The following is an 18,948-nucleotide window of genomic DNA, read 5'->3' on the forward strand; positions in this document are numbered from 1 at the left end:
TGCATCCTCTGCAATTTGAGGGATGTTCCATCGCAGGGCAATGTTGTACAGCATGCAGCAGGCCACGGTTATCTTACACAGCTTCCCGGGTGAGTAGAGGAGGGCTCCTCTAGTCTTGTCCAGACATATGAATCTGGATTTCAGGAGCGCAAAAGCCAGCGGTAGTTGGCTCTGTATATATTATACCAAAGTAAGGTGTATTGCGCACAGAATCAAAGGAGTCTCCAGAGGTAAAGCAGAGGCTGAATTAGAAAAGTACTAACAGCTCTCTTTGTGGTATTGTGGGCAAGTTGTTAGGCTTATCCAGACGGTGTGCTAAGAATTTATTGTATTCACTCCATCAAGACTGATGCACACACTCAGAGACTGAATCCAGTCCAATTAGGTAAGTATAAAAATGTATGCTTGTATTTTATTTCTAGAAGCAAGCAGGACTTGGTACAGGTGGGTAAAATGTATTTTCAACTGTACACCTTTACACAGAAATTCAATTGGGAAAGGTTTTCTATTTGTTACAGGTTGGTATGACTTTAAAAAGCAGTTTGAATTACACAGTAATTCGTTTTAGGATACTTCTTGATTGCTTATAGATTACATAGAGTATTGGGGGTGGTATGCCTAGATACCACACCTAAGGATCTCAAAATAGACGGTAAGTAAGACTTTTCTTGACTTGAGTTATAGTTGCTGTTCTCCCATACAAAACAACAGTTCAACACAGAACATTTTTAGGCCCAAAATCTCATAACATTAGTTCCTATGGGTGAAAAATGGTTATCAGTTTTACAGGTAAGTAAGCGTCTTACAAGTTGGAGTTTTGGAGGTTAGGACCAAGGTTCCCCAAGCTCTAGGTAGGCACTCGATTTGCACCACCAGCAGCACTAGGGTGGCCGGGTGCAGAGTGCAGAGGCTCAATGTTCGCCAATAGGGCCTTCAGATAGGGACTGTCTTTGAGCAGGCCACTCAGGTGTGGGAGCAAACCTCCTGGGGTTAAGGTCAGGACAGGATCTGCACCACCAGTGGCACTGGGCTAGCAGGGTGCACGGTGCCAAAAAGACGTTGGGGACCCTGTAATTTTCAATGGAGACCTTGGTTTCGGCAAAGTCGCTGCAGACTCAGACAGGGAGACTTCCTGAAGGTGATCACTGGCTGGAGAGGTAATTTGGGTTCTTGAGGTATGCCTGGACGCAGTTGGTTGGACCACTCAAGGCTATGGGGCAGCGGTTGCAGGGGTGTCTTTTGACATCAAGTTTCTTTTACCAGCTCTGGTCATGGTCTACGGACCCTTTGGGTAGAGGCTGCAGGTGTCGTCTTGAAGCTTGAGGGAGGTTGATGATCACCAGATCCCAGGGCAGGATAGCTGGGGAGACGTCCTCGTGGTGTTGGGCCACTAGAACAGGGGCCGTGGGCGTTGGGTGAAGAGTGGCGCAGAATTGCAGAGTTACCGGAATCCAGATTCTAGTCTTGGAGTCTTTGTTGCTCAAATCAGGTTCTCACAAGAGACAGAGTCTGTAAGGTGAGTGCAGGGCACGTCCTCCAGGCTATGGGGGGGCTGCTGGCTGCTGGACACTGCAGTTTCTTTGCTGTAGGCAGCTAGTAGTCGGGACAGGCCGGTAGGGTTGGGGAAAAAGCAGTATGTGTCCTCTTCCTCCAGTGTCAGCATGGCTCTTCGGTCCTTCTTCTTTCTTCCTCGAATAATAAGGAGGCAAGGTTCAGGGTTGCCCCTAAATTCTAGATTTAGGGACTTTTAAAGGTGTGTGCAGGTGAGACCAGTGGGAGGGGGCACAAGCCTCTCCCTAATTGGCTGAGTTCCCTCATCTTCAAGTTGGAGGGACTGAGAAGTGTGCTTTACCTCGCCTTCCCCACTTGAGGGGTGGGATTGGCAAAGGTGGGCACACCACTCTTCTTAGCTTGGTTTTCCCACCTATTCTCCCACTCAATGTGGGGGCAGAACCGGTGGGAGCTAGTTGCTGGGGGCAGCAAGAGGCAGGGACAGCTCCCAAACTTGGCAGGCCTTTGAAGCTTCCCCTTTGTGGACCCAGCCCATCCTGACGGAGGAGAGCTGACACCTTTGCCCTGGATGGCTTTTGTTTGTGGACCCAGACAGTGGAGGCTCTCCACCCAGGGGTCCAGAAACCTGCTGGTGGTGGCAAATGACAGGCAGCCATTCAACCATACCAGGGCTGGTTGTTTTTTCAGGGGGCACCTCTAAGATGCCCTCTGAGGGCATTTTACATTAAATCCAACACTGGGATCAGTGTGGGTTTAATGTGCTGAAATGCTTGCTACCAATCTTCCCAGTTGTTAGGTCTCGCTGACGTGGGCTGCGCGCATAAACAGTCTCGCTGGCGAGATTTTATGTTTTTGATGATCTTTCAATAATGGGCTTTAAGCCCCGCCCCTCTTTCCCATTGGCCGGCATAACCGTTTATGCTAAACGGTGGCCAGCCATTGGGAAAGAGCATTCTGTGACGTAGACTTTTCTCTCTTTCTGCCGTCCCACTCGGACCGGCTCGCCTGACTTCCTTCTGGCGTAAAAGGCTTCTTATCTTTATGGGGCAAAACACATGGCAAAATAAAGATAATAAACCTTTTACTTCAGAAGGAAAGCAGGCGAGGCCGTCCAAGTGGGAGGGCAGAAAAAGAGAAAAGTAGATGTCATGGCAAGCGCTTGTTTATCCATCACTCGCCCCCTCCTCTCGCCCCTCCCACCGCTGCCTCTTTTTAGCACGAGGAACGCGCTTGTTTTTTAATTTAAATGTGTAAACGAAGTGTCTTGGGCAATCCCGGTGCTTATTTTCCTTTTGTTGACACCAGGACTATAGCCGTACATTGCGGTGTACCTTGAACTCCTGCGCCGCTTCCTCCTCGGGCACCGCTGTGTGGTATCTGTGCTCACGGGACAGGCTGCACACCACGCAGATCACCTGCTGGTCATCCCTGCAGAAGACCTTCAGCCGCTTGTCATGCTGTGGCACCCGAAATCGCCGCCCGCTGCAGGCTGAGGCGCTTTAGCCTGTCCGCCATGGTGCCCAGTTGCACGCTGGCCCTCAGCGTCGCCTGGTCGGAGGTCCGCTTGCACAGCGGGCATGAGAAGCTCGCAGACGCTCAGGCGCAGGAGGAAAGGGGGAGCCGGCTGCTGAGCTCCCTGGTCATGTGCTAGCCAGCAGAGCCGGACCATGGCCCGGGCACGGGGATGGCCACCTACATACTGTATATCTGCATCAGCATGGTTCCCTGCTTCTGCACTACCGGCAGCGAAGGTAAGAAGTTGCCTTGGTGCACTCAGAGGCAGGAGCGGCTTGCATGACGGGCACCCGTGCCCTCTCCCCTGCTGACAAAGTTGACCTGTTTGGGCTCACCTTTCCCTCACCTCTGGGGTGTTCGGAGTTCCCTTTGAGGCAAATACACGCGCGCCAAGGACCAGAGACTTTCACCCAGCATCTTGCGAGCCTAAGGCACTCCTGTCGCGTTCTAATCTAGGACCCTGATCGATACTGTGACCTTATGCCCCTATTCGGCTATAAATCCATTTATTCCCTATATTGGCATAACTGATCAAATGCAATATTCAAAAGCTCGTCTCTGGCCTCACACGAACAGAGCCACATTTCAGAATCGCTTTCTCTGCCACTTCCTTTGCAACCAATTAGTGCAATGACATAGCAGAAGTTACTATCTAAGATTCCTAGATTAACACTCCGAGTTCTTCAACAAGATAAAAACTCAGCAACCTGGAAATCCCCGCTTGCTGTGTTTTGATTAGTAATAGAACTCTAATGAGCACTGATAGACGATCACTTCCTAGTGACATCTTTATTGACGTCTTATGTTCAAAAACTTACGTCAAACAAGGCACCTTTCAGGTATAAATATTACCAACATTGCCTTAAGCAAAGGCTGCTGTTGTTTCCGCTGAAGCTGTCTCGCTGCTGAAGAAGCTGCTGTTATGCTGATGATACCATAGCTGCTATCACTACTGCTATTGCTGCTAACTAGCGAACGATGGTGTGGTGAACTTAGGAGCTGAACAGTCGTCCCCCTGCAAGAGCCCAGCAGATGCAAGCTGCCCGCGGACGTTGGCCCTCCTCCTCCTCCTCGACGCGCTGAGAGAGACGCTGTCTTTTCTCCTGCAGAGAAATCCAGCTCCGGCGTTTCTAGTCTACCCTTGCGGTTGACTGGGATATCGACCCCCTGAAGGAGATACCAGACCTCCATCATTCTATTCCAGAGGGATGGTGTTGACTAAACCCTTAGAGAGAATTCTTGAAGCAAACCTTGGCAAAACCAGCTTAACTAAAGCTACTTACTTACTCCCCTCCCAAGTATTAGGCTTAGGTCAGGTACACTGGGGTAGGCGTAGTTAGAAGCACCAGTTGAGTATTTTAGCCTAATGTATATATGAATGTATATATGTTTTATTCATTTTAAACCATTGTATGGCTAAGAAACCATATCAATGCTTTTACAGTATTATTTCGCAATACTTATCTTACTGTACGTACTTTTTTTAATAACAAGTCTTGCAATTGTGGCAATTCATTTCTCTTGTACGAGAAGAAAGACTGTTCAATAAATGTTACCCTTTATTGACAACGCCCGTCTCTCTATTCTCTACATATTGTGAAAGTAAACTGCACAACCACTGACTGAGTAAAATAACTGTCTATTGTTTCACACGACGCTAGAGATTGACTCTTGATCTGAGGAGCAAAGTTGTCATGTTGCACGGTTGTTGGAAAACTGAATCCCTTCTTGGCTGTGCCAGGGAAGCTGATCACTTCCTATTCAGTCAAGAAAGTTTCCAGTGACCTCTGAGCTAGTTGGTAACAACCCCAATTAAGTTTAGCATAGTCAGTAGAGGCCTGGAAGATCCGCACTTCTACGTCGATACTACTGTTTATGTTATTCCAATGCGCAGGGCCTATTGGGAAAATAGGAACTACACTACATGGCGCCCAAACGTTTGGTAAGGCGATAAACTAACGCAAGACGTTAGAGTAACTCAGTCGTGCATTTTTCACACAGACCCCTTTCTCCCGTAAATACTCCAATAGACGTCTGGAGTGGGTGAAAGGTTAAAATCCGCCCGAACTCAGTAGGAAGAGATTCCTATGTAAAGCTCTGGTTTATTCAATGTTGAAGGATACAGTGTTCCAAAATATTGTGCACCTAATCTTTGTCTCCTTGGAGACCTACTCTGCAAAGCCTGCATTTATAAAATCTCCGACAGTGAAGAAGAAAGGGAAGCAGCTAGACTGGCAACCCTACTAATAGAGGAAGACACGAGTCTCCTACAGACTGAACCGGATGCAATAATCATCCCGGTACATTTAAGAAAATCTATAACTTTAAAACTTATAGAAAACGGACTGACACCACAAGGTGGTACAGTAATTTTCGTGATAGAGGCACACGAATATCGGCAGACAGAGGTATTCTATTCATGGATAAACTTTCCAGCAGCAAACGCTAGAACAAAAGAGTTTCACTATTACAAAATAGAGAAACCACCGGATGAGTACGCTCCTTTCGAGGAGACTGAAATTCCACTAAAATTCCAAGAGCACCTGCTCTGGTTTAATGGCGCCCTAAAACATAATGATCATATTACCAGGCTCTGTCCACTAGGTAGACCAGGAGCAACGTGGCCGGTTCTAGCCAGCTACACACCACACCCGGACATTGCAAAAATGTCAAAAGAAGAACTTTTAGCACAGCTAAAAACACTTATAAAAATACATAGGCAATTAGTCCAATATGTAATACGGACTGCAACAGTCCAACCAGCTGTTAATGTACCACAGCTAACCCCTCATCAGGGGAACACTAATAAAATCACACCACAGAACATACAGTCATGTCTTGGTAAAACACCCATAAAACGGGAACAAATTCCTTTCTGGTTAGCGCAAAAAATCACTCAAATAGAGGCAGTATTTCCGGATACTACCCCTATCGAGAAACACAGAATCTTGACCATCTGCCTTCCTATGGGAATCGCACCCCACGTGGAGGACTGTGACACTTGGGGTACAGTCTTTGCTTCCATTTACACAAAAACACATGGTGTTCTGTCTATGGCGGTAATACCAGATGTACTACGACAGATTCAAAATGAATACGGTCCAGAACCTGCTTTAACTCTTGGTATGAAATTACTGAAAGACTTCAAGCAGGTCTCGGCTATATTATTAGCCAATATAAAGGGAGAAGCAGCATCTGTGGCGATCCTCCAGAAGTTGAAGGAAACAGATATAACAGATCAGCCAGTTGAGCTTGCCAGAATCATAGAAAAATGCTATGAAGAATTAGGTAGAGACAGCTTGGGTGGGAAACCAGTAAAGCCCCAACTGCTCCAAAATCCTGAAAAATTATTTATTAAAAATAATTCAAACACTCCTAAAAAGAGCTGGGATGGAAATAAACAATCCACTCCCAAGGAAAAAGTTTTCCAGTCCAGAGGAAGGTCTCCTCGACGGAGGGAAAGAACTCCGACTCGAGAACACCAGTCTCCCCAGAGGGAGCCCTCTGAGAAAAGATATAACCTTAGAAATAGGGATAATTTGAAAAAACCTGATAGATATCAAAGTATTGATACACGTCCCTCTCGATCTTTTTCGCAGAAATCGGAAAGAAGAGGACGGTCAGACCCAGGAGAGCACACCAAGTCCAAAGACAAGGAACCTGCTCAGAGTAAAAAATCTCAATTTCCAAAAAAGAAGGTAGCCAGTATTAGAGTAATCAACCATGCCGAGAATACTGAGGACACAGTTGAAAAACGGGGAGTGGGCACAGACAATGTTGGACAGTGCAGCAGAAATCACTATAGCCCGCAAGATCTTGATGAGTCATCTGGAGACAGTGGACACGAATGAATACATTCAGGTTGAAACTGCCGACACCAGACTTAGCGAGCCCCATAAGATATACGAAATAACATTGCGTATAGAGGGTGATAAGACTAGGAAAATAAGAGGTCTATTTTGGGATAAACTCTCAAAAGGCTATGATATTCTGTTAGCTGAAAAAGATTGGCCCCCAGAGTTTGTCAGGGAGTGCCCTCGTGGCAAAGAAATGATTATGCCTGCCTTCTCGAATCACATTCCGATTCACAAAAAATATACTTATGCAAGGAAATGGGCAGTAGCCCAGGCACCGGCATTATACAAAAATCATGTAGGATGGGATGAGGACTCACCTCCTCACAAAATCCAGTTAAAAAGTGAACCAACTGCCCAACGGCAGTATCCCATTAAGCAAGAAGCTAAAAAACAAGTCAGGCAGATCTTAGATCAACTTGAATACCAGGGGGTGATTGAAACATGCACCTCTCAAATGAACAATCCTTTGTTTCCTGTCTCCAAACCAGACAATTCATATTGTCTAGTTTTGGACTACAGACATCTTAATGCATGTTGCAAAACATTTGCAGTACAAAACTCGCATAGTGCTGCCCTAATAAACAACATAGTTAGGAAAAAATATAAAACGACATTAGACATATCTAATGGTTTCTTTTGTCAAAACATTGCACCAGAAAGCAGATATTTGACCGCTTTCTCCGTAATGGGGTCTCAGAAAAATTTCTGTAGGCTCCCACAGGGGTTCAAGAACAGCCCAGGACTATTCTCAGCTAGAGTAACAGAGTTACTACAAATATATGATGATGAGGCATTATCTTACGTAGATGATATCTACCTCACAGACGACAACTTGGATACTCACTTGAAAAGAGTGAACACCATTATACTTGGGTTCGCAGCAGAGGGTTACAAATTCAACTTTAAAAAGTCTCGAATTGCCCATCTGACAGTATTATTTTTGGGATACGAATTATCAAGTGAAGGAAAAAGTCTAGCGGACAACTTCTTAGAGAAGTGCGCTGTACTCCAAGCTCCAAAAACGCTGAAGAATTTACAATCCATACTAGGTTTTCTGAATTTCGGAAGAACATACACTCTAAATTACGCAGAGAGGGTTAAACCTCTCTACGAACTAATTAAACCTGATTTTAAACAAATCAATTGGACTCAAAAACACACAGAAATTTTGAGATCACTGCAAACAGACATGTTAGCAAAAACAAAATTAGACACACGTGACAACACACGCGATCTTGTAATCCGAGTCATCCCAGGAGGATGCGGATTCACGTACCTGACCACTAATGAGGGAGAAAAGGTACCAATTTCAATTAAATCTCACTTGTACACACAAGTAGAAGAAACATTCAGTCCCACAGAAAGAATTGTGAAAGCAGTGCAAATTGCATTAGCCAATGAACGAGAACTAGCACACGGCAAAAGGATTAATATCCTCACAGCAGAATCCGCCTTCGAGGCGCTATTCAGCCCAGTAAACCTGCCTACAGTGTCACTGGATCCGAAATGGATACAGTATGTAGATTCTCTAGGAGCGGAAGATGTGAAATACTATTTCGCCCCGCAATTCGAAGAACTGAATGATTTAGAATATGAAGAAGAATATCCTCTGCCAATCGAACTTCTGCCTCTCCCACAATACGCCTGTATAATCTATACAGATAGATTTGTACAGCATTTCAACGTAGAGAGCAAATCCTACGATGCAGCCTATGCGATTGTTAAAGGTCGTTGGCTGTGCGGTAAATTCAGACCGAAAGTAACAAAAACTGAATCAGTAAGAAACTGTTCGGCTGAGAGAGCTGAAATCAGATCTTTAAAGATGGAGCTCGAAAATGCAGAACGTGAATTCCCGACACTTATCGTGTGCGATTCTCATTTATGCGTCAACTCTTACAATAATAAACTGCAGAGCTGGATTGAAAACGATTACAAAGATGACACAGGCGCCACAATAAAGCATAAATTGCTCTGGAAACAGGTAGCTCTTTTACAGAAAGAACTACAAAGGACTCACGTGATACACGCACAGAGTCTTCAACGTGATGGCGTTCACGTTGCAGGGAATTAATTGGCTAATACAGCCATAGCGGAAGCAACTAAACCGGCTTCCGTAGCCACAAAAAAGCGTGCAGAAAAATACATAGACGGGGAAACCATGCTGGCAGTAAAAACGACCGTAAAAGGCGACTGTGCAGCACTACCCGTGAACTATCCACTCAATTATGCATACGTAATCGATGCAAACTCCGTTCCTTTTGCTCGAATCCCTGGAGTGGGGGATAGGGTAATTCCAAACAGGGACCGGAGGGGCTTCCTCACACAGGAAGCACATATGGGATTGGGTCTGAGACACCAAACAATCAGGGACTCTCTGAGAGAATTAGAATCAGAGTACTGGTGGCCGGAAATGAGTGAAGGTATACATGAGTTTGCAAAAAACTGTGAAGACTGCAACAGAGACCGCAGTGGAGAACCGGCCAGTGTAGTGTCAGAAGCCCTAATAGAAAGCATCAGGCAATCTATCCGTGCAATCAAAAAAGAGAAACGCGTCCCATTGTACATCATTAAGGCTAAACACACTTAAAAAATGTGGCCCCCAGCGCTCGGCTGACGCCAGAACGGTTATAAGAAAGATCTGCGAGTCTTTATCGGCACATACGCAATTGCCATGTTCCATTCTGACCAGGGTCCTGCTTTTAGCTCTCGAGCTTATAAGGAGGCCATGGCCAGCATGGGAATTGGGTTGCGGTATTCTTGTCCGTCACACCCCGAAAGGAATAGTGTGGTTGAAAGAAAAAAACGGGACATAAAGCGATCTATAACAGCGAAGGTATTAGGTTCAGGCGCTGGGTGGGTCAAACATCTAATAAGTGTCCAGACCAGCCTTAATAACTTGCCAAGAAATTCTCTAAACGGTTTCAGCCCATACGAACTATTGTTCGGAATTAGAATGAGAGTTCAGGACTTAGATAGTCAAGTATCAGTGGCACAAGATAAAAAAACAGACTTTGACATCAAGGATCGTTTGGCTGTTTTACAGGACTTGAATGAAACAAGAAAATCCTTGAGCAACATAAAGTTAAAGCAACAGCCAGATACCACTGACGAGGCACCACAAGCAACAGCCCTAGCAAGGCCTGTCTGGATTCCAAAGATTGGGGATCTAGTCAGAGAAAAAATAGCGGTGAAGAAGGAATTTGGGCCTTCTTACAGAAAAGCAGTACCTGTCTTGGCAGTCACCGGAACAAGATCAGTAGTACTACCGCCCCTTGCTGGTAAAAAGGAGAACAGAGTTGTATCTATCGACCTGGTAAAACCACAAGCATGTGGCCTATAATCAACAGTAGGCCCAGTGGACTCCCAAGAAACAACAGAATACCCAAACTTGCAACAATCAAAGAGGTTCAAGCTGAAAGACTAATCACATTCGATCAGCCTGCAGTGCACAGAGAGGGACTATGCAATAATGCCATGGAACTCGTGCCTCTTGAGACACAGATTGAAACAGTTCGTCAAGAAACACCAGTCTACAATAATGTGGCATTAGAAAGTGCTACCGAAAGACAGATTGAAAGAACAATCCCAACAATTGACAGAACTGCCTCTGGTTATTTCATCGACTTCGACAACTTTTCCGAGGATCAAAGTAACCCTGAAGTGATGCCAGAAACAAAAATGACTTTTAAAGAAAATACAACAGAACTCCTTCAACTAATCAAAGAATTATATCTGGATACACCGTTGATTGAGCATTGGATTATTTCAGGGGTACTCATACTCCTACTATGCCTAATTTTAGTTTTAATTTTAGGAAGGTTTATTACAATTGAATGGACACAGCAAGTCAGAACATCAACCTAGTCCTCAAACCACACAGATCATCCCACGTGAAGAAAAGAGAACTGTCAACAGTAAATGTCACATCCATTCCAATACCCGGTGGGGTAGTATGGGAGAAAACTGACTATGAGATCTATGGTCCGGTCGAGATCCTGAAGTATCCTCATCAACTGAAGGTTTCCTTAAGTGACTTTGTAAAACCTAGTACATTCTCTGATGATTGGGACTTTAACAGTATTAATGACATGATGTCTGATTTAGTAATGTCAGCTAGATTCACAGAACATGATTATTTACAAGGTCCGTCTAGTTATGAACAGTTGTTCTGTTATACACATTATGGCGGTTATTTGCATATTTGCATAAATCTGCACAGCCTAGAAATGTTTTTAAGTATAATCAATGGGAACATTGTGCTACACCACCTAAAAGCAGTTCTAAAACATTCTTTGAGAAATTCAAGTACTTCTCAGGGTTTAACACCAGTGAGGCAGAAACGTTTTATTACAAACTGTTAGATAAAACAGGAATGAAAACAATGCTGACAAACACTAAATTAATATATTCAGAAGCATTTTATGAAAAAATGATGACATTTGGTTTTGATTATTGAAAAAATAAAATTGAAACAAAAACCATTTGGGGTACGAAAGATTGGCAGGTACAAGGCCTAGAAGCACTATTCAGAACCTGCATGATACCAGAACAAATGATGTTTTTAAATGACACAATTCACCAAACATCCTCTCTTGGCCTAGCTAAGATCAAAGACCTAAACACACCGTCTATTCCAAAACCAATACCAGAAAATGCAACGACAGATATTGAGATAGACGTAACTAAAATTTTACATTTTAACAGAACACATCCTGATTGGAAAAAGTGGTTAATCTGGCCTACTGACACAAACAACTGTCAAGATAGATTCCTGAATAAAACACAGGGGTTAAAAATGACCAGACAAGACCTTAGATACTCCCAGAGACAACATCCAGGGATAGTAACAACATACAGTGTAAGGAAACTCTGCCTCGAATGGCTAGGATCATCCACACTGGCTGAAATTAAGCAACACTTGTCTTTACTTAAAGAGGGTGCTGATTTGCGCGATTTCATTCTTGGACCACGCAAACAGCGTCAAAAGCGTTTCATAGCGGCCAGCATCTATGCTGCGTACAACGAGGCTTGGAAAGTCACACAAATTGAAACAGCAGAAAAAATACGAGAAATTGATCGTATTAATTTGGAAAAATCACTTTCTGTAGTGGACAATGGGTTAATGACTCTGTCCTCCAGAATATATTCGTTGGACAATATTGTATCCTCTGCCTTTGATATAATAGACAGAGACTTGCTAATGTTACAGCATGGCCAGTCGCAATTACGTTCTATTGTACAATTAGGCTGGACGCTGCAAAATCTTCGTTCAGGCTATGTGCCTTGGCGTTTAATCAACACAACGTCATTATTTTCCATTTTTAACCTTACTGATAAACAAATCAGCTTGGCACAGAAAGGAGCAGACTATACAATCCTGAGCATCGAAAAACTTGAGAGATTACCATTGACAATGTCAGAAAGTCCTGTCATTGAATGGATAATACACGGAATTATCACTATTCCGATAACAACTTTCCGATTTAAAAAGTGCCTTGAATACATACCTACTGGCCAGTATGAACGATTGGGTAAAGGATATGTTAAGTCAGCATGGAAATTACCATACACACATTCATGCTATAGTGACAGCGACAAAAATGTATTTCTTAGTGGTGAAAACTGTAAACGTTCACTATGCGGTATACTTTTGTGCCAGGGTATTAATTTACACGGAGCCTGTGAAGGGAATTCTAACAACCTTTCATGCCACCAGCTTGTCACACCTGCAACGCAGATAGAGCCCTTCTTTATGCAACTCGAGAAAGGGAGTTGCATTCTAAGAACGGATCACAGATGTTGTGGCCTTGTTCCAGGGAAAAGTTATCTCGTAAGCGTAACTTCCATGGTCAAATGCTGTATGCAAGCATTGTTCCCGAGCGGGCCTGGAGACATAGAGACTCCCATCTGGCCTCGTCTGCATTTCTATTCTATACGAATTGATACTTTAAGCAAAATGAAGTCTGTGCTTTTGCAGACAACAGTGCCCATAACCTCATCAAAAGAGACGTATGATCTCCTAGTTGCAAGGACAGCTACGGAGGTTCATGACCTTTTATCAACAAATTGCCCCGTGCATTTCGTAGAAATGTTGAGCCAACTCCTTAACATGTCTAGTGCCACAGGCATCCCAGGCATATTTAAGACGATTTTTACGGGACTGCTAACACCATTTCAAGCAATTCTGGGAATCGTTCCAAATTTTGTCCACTCTGTTTTTGGCGGCATACCCCTATTTTTGGGACTTGTAGCAGGGATTTTATTTTTGACCCTCCTGCTTCGTTATGGCAAGCCACAGCTCAGACATGACTCCTATGGGAATGGAAGAAACAATCCTAGCAGTGCGCTACCGGGACAGAATAACTAGAGTCCTTGGATTGGCCAGGCTGGGAGATCTAAACATGACCTGGTTCCTTTCATTCAGACTGATATGGCAAAATTGCATCTTACCTGTACTACGATGTATGCTATGCGGAGATGAGTGCGTGTTGGACATCTGTCTTTCACTTCCATCAGCAGTACCAATGGATATCGATACTTTGCTAAGTCCGATAACGGCTCACGCATTGTGTTGTCCCCAGCGGCTACCAATCCTGATGACGGCATTCGTTGAGACTCCTGTGCTACGACTAGGTGGTAACAGTGGAGCGAGTGACAAAAGCAACATTACCCAGGTACGACCTTCTGTGAGCATTGCTGATCCCGACTTTGATGACAGCAATCATTCTCACACCTGCCAAGTTACAGCACTATCGAATTTGGTCAAACTGTCACCTGATTTTGTAGACCAATTCTTTGAGAGCCTGTCTGATATGATGTTCTCACCCGAACAGAAACAATAACTTTAGAGAAGCATTCCGACACACAGCGTTCCCATGAACTCTGGATTCGGCCTTCAGTTTTGAACAACAAAAACTGCTAAAAGCGTTGGAACTCTATTTTCCCCGTTCAAGCAATAATTCTTTTGAATTGAACACTTTTTAATATTCATCTTTTTTGGCACGAAAAATTCTTTAAGTAAAACTGTTCATAGAGAACAGAAGCTTCTACTTCTACTTCTATTTCTATGTACATCTAGAGACATAATAACTTTACACCAGCCTCTAGCACATTTTACTGCAATGCATTTATATGTGATGAAATTATCTCGCCCTTCTTCTGTATTCAGAGATATTTCATGTGTAATTCTTTTTGCATAATCGTTCATTGATTTCATATGCTATGATTTTTGAATGATTTCTATGCTTCAAAAACGTACAGTACCTAAATTTTCACGTATTACAAATACGCCTGTTTCAAATGCATATATGTATTTTGGGGTGGGCAATGTTACACATGCATCTTATTGCTCTAGTTTTAGTAATTTGATGGACATGAATTCGTGGAGTGGGTGTCGCGTTCTAATCTAGGACCCTGATCGATACTGTGACCTTATGCCCCTATTCGGCTATAAATCCATTTATTCCCTATATTGGCATAACTGATCAAATGCAATATTCAGAAACTCGTCTCTGGCCTCACACGAACAGAGCCACATTTCAGAATCGCTTTCTCTGCCACTTCCTTTGCAACCAATTAGTGCAATGACATAGCAGAAGTTACTATCTAAGATTCCTAGATTAACACTCCGAGTTCTTCAATAAGATAAAAACTCAGCAACCTGGAAATCCCCGCTTGCTGTGTTTTGATTAGTAATAGAACTCTAATGAGCACTGATAGACGATCACTTCCTAGTGACATCTTTATTGACGTCTTATGTCCAAAAACTTACGTCAAACAAGGCACCTTTCAGGTATAAATATTACCAACATTGCCTTAAGCAAAGGCTGCTGTTGTTTTCGCTGAAGCTGTCTCGCTGCTGAAGAAGCTGCTGTTATGCTGATGATACCATAGCTGCTATCACTACTGCTATCGCTGCTAACTAGCGAACGATGGTGTGGTGAACTTAGGAGCTGAACAACCGTCCCCCTGCAAGAGCCCAGCAGATGCAAGCTGCCCGCGGACGCTGCCCCTCCTCCTCCTCCTCGACGCGCTGAGAGAGACGCTGTCTTTTCTCCTGCAGAGAAATCCAGCTCTGGCGTTTCTTGTCTACCCTTGCGGGTGACTGGGATATCGACCCCCTGAAGGAGATACCAGACCTCCATCATTCTATTCCAGAGGTATGGTGTTGACTAAACCCTTAGAGAGAATTCTTGAAGCAAACCTTGGCAAAACCAACTTAACTAAAGCTACTTACTTACTCCCCTCCCAAGTATTAGGTTTAGGTCAGGTACACTGGGGTAGGCGTAGTTAGAAGCACCAGTTGAGTATTTTAGCCTAATGTATATATGAATGTATATATGTTTTATTCATTTTAAACCATCGTATGGCTAAGAAACCATATCAATGCTTTTACAGTATTATTTGGCAATACTTATCTTACTGTACGTACTTTTTATAATAACAAGTCTTGCAATTGTGGCAATTCATTTCTCTTGTACGAGAAGAAAGACTGTTCAATAAATGTTACCCTTTATTGACAACGCCCGTCTCTCTATTCTCTACATATTGTGAAAGTAAACTGCACAACCACTGACTGAGTAAAATAACTGTCTATTGTTTCACACGACCCTAGAGATTGACTCTTGATCTGAGGAGCAAAGTTGTCATGTTGCACGGTTGTTGGAAAACTGAATCCCTTCTTGGCTGTGCCAGGGAAGCTGATCACTTCTATTCAGTCAAGAAAGTTTCCAGTGACCTCTGAGCTAGTTGGTAACAACCCAATTAAGTTTAGCATAGTCAGTAGAGGCCTGGAAGATCCACACTTCTACGTCGATACTACTGTTTATGTTATTCCAATGCGCAGGGCCTATTGGGAAAATAGGAACTACACTACACTCCGTTTTTTTTCTGTGAGAAGACGTGCCTGGCGGGTAGCTCTCTGGACTAATGCACCTGCACAGTGTTTTATGAGAAACTTGCCTGGCCCATTTTGTAGAAATTGCAGAACACCATCCTCTGAAAGCCGTGATTACAAACATGTAGGGTGGTGATGGTTATGTAAAAGAGCTATATATGTTATTAATTTGATAACAATTGCATAGCCAGGTGTAAGCGTGCTACAAAATTTCAGGATGTTGGTTTGTTTGCAATGCTTATATACTGTGACATAAAACAGATGGCCGCTGCATTGTGCGTGTTTATATATATCTGGTCTTACGATTGATATAAATAACCTGTGCTACTTAATGTATGGCGTGTTCACTAGGGTGAGGGGCCGTTATGAGGCACGGTGGCTTTGCTTCCCCACCCCAACATATTGAGCTCGTGGTATGACCCGGCGAAAGCTTTCTCGATGACACTTCTTGCGAGGGAGGTCAAGGATTCAGTGACTGAACCAGAAATGGTAGCGAGCGCCGCTTGCGGAGTAACTTGTTTGCAAAAGAACGGTTACATATTTTCTCTTTAAAGTGTAATTAAAACATTACATGCACCGGATCTAGCCACTGGGAGGCAGAGCCCTCCATAAAAGTAAACTGCGTGGTGGGTGTATTGTGATCATTATATCTATACTGCTATCATAAAGAGAGAACACACACCTTCGAGCCAGGTAAACTCGGGAACCACAGTGCCAATCCACAAACCCGATACATTGTAGAAATTGTCAGGGTGTGCAGATGGACATAGGCGATAAAAAATTTGAAAAAACGTAAATTTAAAAATATAACTTTTAAAAAAAGTAGTGCCCTGAAAGTAGCGCCGGCCGCGACGCTGCGCCGGCCGCGACGTAGTGCTGGCCGCGACGTGCGTGATGACGAGCGCCCGACATGGAGCGGCGGTGACGTGAGGAGCGCAGTGAGAAGCGGCGGCTCAGGTGCGTCATGACGAGCGGCGGACATGGAGCTGCGGTGAAGTGAGGAGCGCGGGAAGGAAGCGGCAGCTCAGGTAAGGTAAATGCACATTGGAGTCAGGGCGGGAGGGAGTCGGGACGGGAGGGGGTCAGAGCGGGTGTGCACAGAGGGACGGGCGGGAGGAGTCGGGGCGGGAGGGAGTCGAGGAGGGAGGGGGTCAGGAGCGGGTGTGCACAGAGGGACGGGCACGCAAGCATCAAATGCTGCCCCCAGCCCCTTTCTGCCCCAGGCAACGCTGGGGCGGGCTGCTGGTAAAGGTATAAAGTCAGCGACTAAGTTGATGGTATTTTTTTTGTAGCGCCGACTCACGGAATGACCAATATCTAGGCAAAAAGTATGAGATTAAGTTAATATGCATACTACTGAGACTGAAGAGTACGGCATTATGGTCTGACACACAGACAAATCTACTAAAACATGCATTTACTGTATGGACGCCTGCCATTTTCGCAGCGCGTAGAAGCGGCGTAGATGCAATATGAAGCACTATTTGGAACACGCTGAATTATTGTTGTTATTGATAGCAGCACGTATTTTGTATTATATAGCTCCAAATGCACAGGGCTGCTTCAGAATGCTCCAAGCGCTGTACTTTATTTACAAAGCGTATGGGACATGTTACACGAGAAGAGTAAACAGAGAGCAGAGACCAGGCTGAGGGCAACTTTATTTGTTGGGGGTTGATGGTGGTGGTGTAGCTTAAAATGACAGTTTATATAGCTTATGGTGACAAGTGAATGAACTCCAGGCGCTAATGATAGTACGGCTTGGAACTATTATGAAGTCTATGACGGTGCACTGACCAGCATGGGAGACCTACTCAGGGCCTCTTGGATGTGGTTTTACTCAGCTATGCTGCCGAGCTTCTGTGAGACGCATCCCACAGTTGAGCAGTAATGCATGGCCGCCATACTGCCCTCATATCCTCTCTCGTGCGCCATTTTGCATTGTGCCGGAATGGAAAAATCCTCTCACATGCACATATAGCGCAGCTATGTATGTATTGGTAATCTCAACCAGTGCTGCAAGGGTCTCGTCTCTATACTATGGAAGAGTGACTGGGCCACGGTCCATACATACCCTTTGCACAGGAGCACTGCAGATTTGCCCCAACAGCAGCACGTCTGGAGCAGTGTGCACTAAATGTAATATTAAATACGGATCAAACATTAATTAGTAGACAGCCGGCATTTGCCTTGAGTGATGTCCAATCGGCTATTTCATTTTCACAACAAACAGCACCTGTTTTGTAATTGGTAATGTAACGCAAAATATGTTTTTCCAAAGGCAAGTCAGTGCAAGTGCTGATTTTGCACTGGCCACTCAGCGTAAATGCCAGTTTGGAAGTGCACTGTTGATATAAATATAAAATACACAGAAAGAGGCCCAGGGTGACTATTCACGATGATGTGTCTCTGCCACTGTGAGGGAGAACGTCTGTCTTACTTGGCGCAGCAATCCTGTAACACTGCTCCTCATACAGTGGATGTAAAGCAGCTCTGCTGTGGAATGGAGGGGTTTTCACTTCGCAGTGTTTTCCCTTATAAAGCACCTCTCTAGTGTGGAACAGCCCAATTCCCAAATATATACAACGTTTGCATTTTTAGGGGGAGGGCAATCAGCACCCCTGTTGGAAACGGGATCCCTGGCTGGCCAGGGCTTTCGCCAAAGTCAGTCAGAGACCACCACTCCCAAGTCAGGGCAAGGGAGTTACACGCCAAGATAACCCCTACTCGCCCTCTAGGTAACGTGGCGCGAGCAGCAAGGCTAAACTTGGAGGCGATGTAAGTTAAGTATTTGCGCACGCACCCTAGCAACAACAACCAAAGGCCGACCACAAAGGAAAACTCCACACAGGGTTATATAAAAATAGCCTTTGTATTATAATAAATATACATCAGATAAAACACACATCTTGTTACACTGTGCCAACAGGCACGGGCGGAATTTACAAGGGATATTTGTACAGGACAGGGCCACTTGGACCACTGTCAAGGGTATCAGCACTTTTAGAAGCAATACTTTCAGAAATAGCACTTTAGAAAGTAAAATCAGTGTAGCACACAATATAAACATAGAGCACACAACCAGTAATCACTGGTAACAGGACCTCACTAGCGCCACCTGTACTAGGGAGAAAACAACCACCTACACATCACAATACCTGTAGGGGT

The sequence above is a fragment of the Lissotriton vulgaris genome, chromosome 8 (assembly GCF_964263255.1).
Source record: "Lissotriton vulgaris chromosome 8, aLisVul1.2, whole genome shotgun sequence".
Classification (NCBI taxonomy): Eukaryota; Metazoa; Chordata; class Amphibia; order Caudata; family Salamandridae; genus Lissotriton; species Lissotriton vulgaris.